The sequence below is a fragment of the Tamandua tetradactyla genome, chromosome 1, assembly GCF_023851605.1.
Source record: "Tamandua tetradactyla isolate mTamTet1 chromosome 1, mTamTet1.pri, whole genome shotgun sequence".
Classification (NCBI taxonomy): Eukaryota; Metazoa; Chordata; class Mammalia; order Pilosa; family Myrmecophagidae; genus Tamandua; species Tamandua tetradactyla.
This window is the reverse complement of record NC_135327.1, coordinates 66,913,861-66,922,071: the sequence shown is the minus strand read 5'-3', so window position 1 is coordinate 66,922,071 and position 8,211 is coordinate 66,913,861. Positions and strand designations below refer to the sequence as shown.

The 8,211-nt window shown below is 40.4% G+C and overlaps 1 non-coding gene across 1 annotated transcript; it reads left to right on the top strand.

Annotated features, from left to right (window-relative positions):
• The first annotated feature begins 6,147 nt into the window (after positions 1–6,147).
• LOC143653184 (U6 spliceosomal RNA) lies at positions 6,148–6,251 on the top strand. The gene has a single exon (XR_013161148.1). It is a non-coding gene; the product is annotated as a U6 spliceosomal RNA (small nuclear RNA).
• Positions 6,252–8,211: the final 1,960 nt, after the last annotated feature.

Here is an 8,211-nt window from a genome sequence, read left to right as displayed (position 1 = left end):
AACATCAATCATTACACAGAGTATGTAAAGCTCTTTAGTACTTTTTGTAATAGTGTAGAGTCTGCAGTGTACTCATGAGCTTCTCTATTGTAGCATTTGTAAATATAAGTTATTGAGATATTTCACAAATGGAATTCAATGATGTAATTTCACATTTTAAAAGTATGATTGGGCAACTGTTTGAAAATATTGAGTGTTTTGTATGATTTAGTCTTTTGATGAACATATTCTTTAGAGAACTAAAATAGCCTTGGAAATTTGTGCAGGTGAAGCTTTTATCTCCCCAGGAAAACCATGTCTTTTTTCAAGATCCAATCTTGTGAGGGTAGCCATGTTTCTTTAATTCTGATTTAATATTGTGGGATGGAAAACTTTGATTAAATCATTTCCAAGGAGATGTAGCACAACCAATTGTGGGTGTGGTCTTTTGATTAGATGGAGTTGTGACTCTGCCCATTCAAGGTGGGTCATGATTAGTTTACTAGAGTCCTTTAAAAGGGGAAACATTTTGGAGAAACCTCATATGATGGTTAGGTTTTGGTGTCAACTTGTCCAGGTGATGCTGCCCCGTTGTCTGGCTAGGCAAGCACCGACATAACCGTAGCTACAAGGATATTTCATGGCTGGTTGATAAACTGGAAGGTTGGTTTATTAAATCATCAAACAGTGGATTGCAGCTGTGACTGATTACATCTACAATCAACTAATGGTGTATCTCCCACAAATGAGATAATCTAACCATTGAAGACTTTTTAGGAAGAACAGAGACTTTTTGCTGATTCTTCAGGCAGTGAGCCTCTCCTGTGGAGTTCAATGAGACCCTTCACAGCTTGCTCTACAGATTTTGGACTGTTTTATTCCCCTAGTTGTGTGAAACACTTTTATAAATCTCATATTTTCAGATATCTCCTGTTCATTCTGTTTCTCTAGAGAACTGTGACTAGTACACCTCAGTTGCAGATGCTTAGAGAACAGTTGCTTCAGAGCCAACAGAGACACAGATATTTGGACACGAACATTTGGAGATGCAGAGCCCAGCAGATGTCACATGTGCCTTCCCATAAGATTCTAAGCCAGTCAGAAACGAGAGTTGTGTCCTGGAGGAGCTAAATTAAGGCCCACAGATGCTTAGAGAGAAATCCACCAGCATCAGAAGCTGGAAGTAATGGAACCAGGAATAAGGACCAGCAGACAGCAGCCATGTATCTCCCCATGTGACACACATTGGTCTTTCTTGAGTCAAGGAATATTTCTCTGGATGCCTTAAATTGGACATTGTTATGGCCTTAGAATTGGAAGCTTGTAGCTTAGTAAATTCCCTTTCCATGGCTATATGATTACGCCAGGAACCATTGACTTTTCACTTAGGTTGGATTGTTTGATGTGTAAATAAAACTGTTTAAAAATGAACAGAGAGAAACAAGGGCTGGAGAAAATGTGGAGAAAGAGATGTACCTGTTCACTGTTGGTAGGGGAGCTGAGAGGTACAGCCCCTCCAGAGGGCAGTGTGGCGGTTCCATAAGAGGCTAGGGGTGTAGTTGTCATATGATTCTACAACCCCATTGTTAGGTATATACCTAGAGGAACTGAGAGTGGGGACACAAATGGACATTTGCACACTGGTGTTTATGGTGGCAGTGTTCATCATTCGCAATGGATGGAGGTGGCCTAATGGTACAATGACTGAGGAATGGAAGGAGTAACTGTGGTGTATACACACATCAGACTACTGGGTGGCTGCAAGAAGGAATGAAGTTGTGAGGCATGCAATTAAGTGAATGAACCTTAAAGACAGTGTGTTGAATGAAATGTCAGAAACACAAAACCAAATATAATCATGACTCACTCATACGGATTAACTCTAATATACAAACTTGGACAATTGAAGTTGAGAGCATGGATTATCAGGTTGTGGCCTATTGTAAAGGATCCTAGATTGTGCTGCTTTGCAGCAGTCATATCTATTCTGGAGTCATAACTGTTATTTCTAAATTCTGAGATACTTAGCTATTTGTGTATAACTTGGTCGTACCCTGAAACTCTGGGTATTTATGTGACACCTGAGACTCAGAGTTAGAATTCTGAAGCTCTGAAAATCAGCATTTCCCCATACAACAACTGGTTAAAAAGTTGAAAAATGTGATCAGATTCCGACTAGAGCTATGAATGAAGGTGATCTGGCTAGGACTAGGATAGATCAGAATACGGGGTAAAGGATGATATGGTTCATATTTCAAAACTTCAACATCTGTGTGAGACCAAATGGTGAGATGTTTATTTGGTGCAAAATTTATATTTTGGTTAGTACATTATCCAATTTAACTTGTATGATCAGTTTAGTTGAACACTATATTTATATGGAATCTTGAATAGGGCATGAGATCTTATTGGTTTGTCCAGGATGTATACCCCAATACATCCCAAAGTAATTTGGACTAGAATAAAAATGCATTTGCAATGGTGCAAGGGTAGCTCAGTGTTAGAATTCTCTCCTGTCATGCCAGAGACCAGAGTTCAATTCCCAGAGCCTGCACATGCCAAAAAGAAAAAAAAAATTGCAAAGTTCCCTTGGAGGACAAGGGAGAATGGAAGAAATATTCAACTTCTCCATCTAGGGAATTCCTGATATTCTCACATGCAGTGGAGACAACCAATTCAATAAGCTCAGTCCTCAATATTGGTGCTCACTCTTCTGAAACTTATTCCTACTTATAATTATGCCAAGAGTCACCCCCAGAGAACCTATTTTGTTGTTCAGATGTGGCCTCTCTCTCTAAGCCAACTCATCAGGTGAACTCACTGCTCTGATCACTATGTGGGACATGACTCCCAGGGGTGTAATTCTCTCTGGTAATGTGGGACAGGACTCCCAGGTATGAGCCAGGGCCCAGTATCATAGAATTGAGAAAGCCTTCTTGACCAAAAGGTGTAAGAGAGAAATCAGACCAGATATTGCCTAATAGATTTCGAAGTTGAAAGTCTATCCTGGAGGTTATTTTTATGCATTATGTAGATATCTCTTTTTAGTTTATGGTATATTGGAGTGGCTAGAGGGAAGTATCTTGAAAGTTGAACTGTATTCCAGTAGCCTTGATTCTTGAAGATGATTATATAACTATATAACTTTTACAGTGTGACCATGTGATTGTGAAAACCTTACGGCTGATGCACCCTTTATCCGGGGTATGGATAGATGAGTAAAAAAATAAAGACAGAAATAAATAAATAATGGGGAGGGACAAAGGGTAAATAATTGCATAGATTGAAATACTAGTGGTCAATGAGAGGGAGGGGTGAGTAGTATGGGATGTACGAGTTTTTTCTTTTTCCTTTTTATTTCTTTTTCTGGAGTGATGCAAATGTTCTAAAAATGATCGTGGTGATGAATGTACAACTATTTGATGATATTGTGAGTCAGTGATTGTATACTTTGGATGGACTGTATGTGCATGAAGATATGTCAATAAAAATATTTTAAAAAAAAGAAAATTGTTGAAGAGTGCTTTGAAAATTATTGCTTTTTTTCTTTGCTTTGTATATATGTTATATTATACCATTTCAAAAGTTTTTTTAAAAAGGAATACATGGTGGTTCAGTGGTAGAATGCTCACCTTCTATGCAAGAGACCCAGGTTCGATTCCCAGACCATGTATACCCCATGCCACCCCCCCCAAAAAGAAAGTTAAAAAAAAAAGAAAAGAAAAGAAGGACAGGATATGTGCCAGGAAAAGCATTTTGAAAATTACTTGTACCTAATAAAAACATATTTTTAAGGTAATTAAAAAAATAAACTTCCTTTATAAAAGCCAACCCATTTCTGGCATATTAAATTCTAGCCGCATTGACAAACCAAAGCAAGGTTATAATTGTCATCGTAAAGATAATTTTAAAATATTCTATAGACTCCCTATGCTCTTGAAACCTGTAGGAAAGCCTTTATAATTCTATTTTATTGCAGTTATAGGAAGTCCAGCCTTTTGCCCCACTTGTTTTACTATAAAATCCAATGGCAATATTCAACTTTGAATCGAAAATCACTTTATTTCTAAGTAATCCTCTGTTTAATATTATTTCTGGTAGAACTCACCCAGTGGTCTCTAACTATTGACAGTCACATGCTAAAACATTTTATCATTTTTAAAACCATAATTTGATTTTAATCTAGAGCTGCTTTATTAGGAGGAAATAGTTATGTATTTGAACTTGTTTGAAGACAGAAATACAGACTTTAATGTGAAATTTTGTCTTCAGACATACAGATATTTTATTGTATAGAAGTGTCAAATGAACAAGTTTTTATGGTTTAGTTGATGAAATCATTGACAGGGATTGAACCACAACTCATCTGCATACTCCCCCTCCCCCACTTCTTTTGGTCCTATTCATAAGTATCCCTCTCCCTCTCAAAGGAACTGGACTGCAGCCAGAGAACTATCTTCTCAAGTAGAGGCAAACTTATCTCAGGACAAGGCCAGCCATGTGCTCCCCTCAGGAAAAAAAATTATTATTTTCCTTTTTTTTTTAATGTACAGCCACAATAAAAACTTCACATTCTTTTGTTTTTTCAATAAAAGAAAACTATACACCCAAAACATAGTGAGACAGCACGTCAGATCATGTACCTGTGTAGTTTTTTAAAATAGACCTTGTGCAAGGGTGAAAGTCTCCCTGGCAGCACAGGAGATGACTCTCAGGGATGAGCCTGGCCCTTGCACCATGGGATCAACAATGCCATCTGTATTAGTTAGGGCTCTCTAGAGAAACAGAATCAACAGGAAACACTCACAAATATAAAATTTATAAAAGTGTCTCACGTAACCATGGGAATGCAGAGTCCAAAATCCACAGGGCAGGCTGTGAAGCTGACAATTCCGATGGAGAGTCTGGAAAAACTCCACAGAAGAGGCTCCCCGGCCATAGCAGGGAGAGAGCCTATCTCTTCTGAATCCTCCTTAAAAGGATTCCAGTGATTAGATTAAGCATCACTTACTGCAGAAGACACTCCCCTTGGCTGATTACAAATGGAATCAGCTGTGGATGCAGCGGACATGATTATGATTTAATTCTATGAAATGTCCTCATCGCAACAGACAGGCCAGCACTTCCCCAACCAGACAGACAGGCAGGTACCACCACTTGGCCAAGTTGACAAATGAACCTGACCATGACAGTCCACCCCTTGTCAACTTGGCAGCTATACAGATCACATTAAACCATACCTAATTTCTAAATAAAAGACAAAAACACACTTTTTTTCTTTCACCTAACAATATTCAACTGTCCTGCATATAACTGGAAACACATTAAATCACTCCAGTGTAGGGTACAAATCCTTGGGTAATATTCATTCTTAAACCTGATATCCTACAACTTAAATAGTATAACATGAACAAAACAACATTACAGTCCTTGTTTCTGTAACTGATCATGTGGTCAAAGTTCATATTTATCACTACCTTCTTCTACTACCCATTCCATGTTCCCTTTATCCCCAGGAAGCACTTCAGCTGGCCATTGTTCTTTCCCTGGTGGGGTGACCCAAACCTTCATTCTTGAAGTTTCAGAGCCATTGGTAGTACTGCCTGGATTGGGTTGTTGCAGTTTTCCATTGATTTTAATTACAGGGCATGGTAGTACTAAAAGATGCCCTAAGGGATCTCCCGTATTCCAAAAAAACTCTTCTTTACCTCCATTGTGTAGTTGCAGTTCTATTTCCCCCTGATAATCAGGGTCAATCACCCCAGACAATAATGTAATCCCCTTCTTGGCTTCTTGATCCAGGGGCATGAGTAGCCCAAAGTGACAAGCTGGCAGTCTTAGATTCCAGTTCAATGGAATCATTGTTGTTTCTCCTAGTGGAAGCACTACCCTTTTGGACCTAAAACCTGTAGATCAGCAGAGCTCAGGGTCATAGGGACAGGAAGCAAAAATTTTCCTCTAGTGGATCACTAGAGCTAATAGTGAGTGTTACCACTTCCATTTCCACCCACTGGTTCCTGGACCCATGGATCCTGACTATGGGAGAAACAGTGATATACAGCAGACACTGATTCAGAACATATACAGCTTCCTGGAGAACACTACTCCAGCCATTCAAGGTATTGCCACCTAGTTAGCACCACAATTGAGTTTTCAACAGGCCATTCAGTGCTTGCTTCAGCAGCATATATACTAAAATTGGAACGATACAGAGATTAGCATGGCCCCTGTGCAAGGATGACATGCAAATTTGTAAAGTGTTCCATATTTAAAAAAAAAAAAAAAGGCCATTCCACCATTCTGTCAATCCAGCTGCTTCTGGATGATGGGGAACATGGTAAGACCAGAGAATTCCATGAGCATGTGCCCATTTCCACACTTCATTTGCTGTGAAGTGTGTTCCTTGATGAGAAGCAATGCTACGTGGAATACCATGACGATGGATAAGGCATTCTGTAAGCCCATGGATGGTAGTTTTGGCAGAAGCATTGCATGCAGGGAATGCAAACCCATACCCGGAGTATGTATCTATTCCAGTTAGAACAAATCACTGCCCCTTCCATGAAGGGAGTGGTTCAGTGTAATCAACCTGCCACCATATAGCCGGCTGGTCACCTTGGGGAATGGTGCCATATCAGGGGCTGAGTGTGGGTCTCTGCTGCTGGCAGATTGAGCACTCAGCAGTGGTTGAAGCCAAGTCAGCCTTGGTGAGTGGAAGTCCATGTTGCTGAGCCCATGTTGCTGAGCCCATACCTCCATTCATACCACCATGACCACTTTGTTCATGAGTCCATGGGGCAATGACAGGAGTTGCCAGGGAAAGAGACTGACTGGTATCCACAGAATGGGGCATCTTATTCACTTGATTATTAAAACCTTCTTCCACTGAAGTCACCCTCCGGTATACATTCACATGGGGCACAAATATCTTCATGTTTTTAGCAAACTCAGAAAGGTCTATCCACATACTTCTTCCCCAGACCTCTTTGTCACCAATTTTCCAATTATGATCTTTCCAAGTCCCTGACCATCCAGGCAAACCATTACCAACAGCCCATGAGTCAGTATATAAACGCATCTCTGGCCAGTTCTCCTTCCAAGCAAAATAAACAACCAGGTGCATTGTTCAAAGTTCTGCCCACTGGAGGGATTTTCCCTCACCACTGTCCTTCAAGAACACCCCAGAAAGGGGTTGTAGTGCTGCAACTGTCCACTTTCAAGTGGTACCTGCATATCATTCTGGACCATCTGTAAATCAGGCACCCAAGTTTTCTCTTCTTCAGTCAATTCACTGTAAGGAACTCCCCAAGAGGCTATAGCTCTGGTCTGGGAAAGAGAAGGCAATGTGGCAGGAGTGGAGACCATGGGCATTTGGGCCACTTTCTCATGTAACTTACTTGTTGTATTAGTTAGGGTTCTCTAGAGAAACAGAATCAACAGGGAACACTTGCAAATATAAAATTTATGAAAGTGTCTCACGTGACCGTAGGAATGCAGAGTCCAAAATCCACAGGGCAGGCTGCGAAGCCGATGACTCCAATGGATGGCCTGGATGAACTCCACAGGAGAGGCTCACCAGCCAAAGCAGGAATGCAACCTGTCTCCTCTGAGTCCTCCTTAAAAGGCTTCCCATGATTGGATTTAGCATCACTAATTGCAGAAGACACTCCCCTTTGACTGATTACAAATGGAATCAGCTGTGGATGTAGCTGACGTGATCATGACCTAATCCTATGAAATGTCCTCATTGCAACAGACAGGCCAGTGCTTGCCCAATCAGATGAACAGGTACCACAACTTGGCCAAGTTGACACCTATCCCTAACCATGACAGTCCACCCTTGTCAACTTGGCACACACACACACACACATATATATATATATATCACCTTAGACCATACTTAATTTCCAAATGAAAACAAATAAGCACACATTTTTTCTTTTACCTGACAATACTCAACTGTCCTGCATATAACTGGAAACACATTAAATCTCTCCAGAAGAGCGTGCAAACCCTTGGGCAACATTCATTCTTAAACTTGATATCTTACAACTTAAATAGTATAACACAAACAAAACAGCATTACAGTCCTCGTTTCTGTAACTGATCACGTGGTCGAAGTTCATATTTATCACTACCTTCTTCCACTACCCATTCCATGTTCCCTTTCCCCTCAGCAAGCACTTCAGCTGGCCGTGTTTCTTTGCCTGGTGGGGTGACCCAAACCTTCAT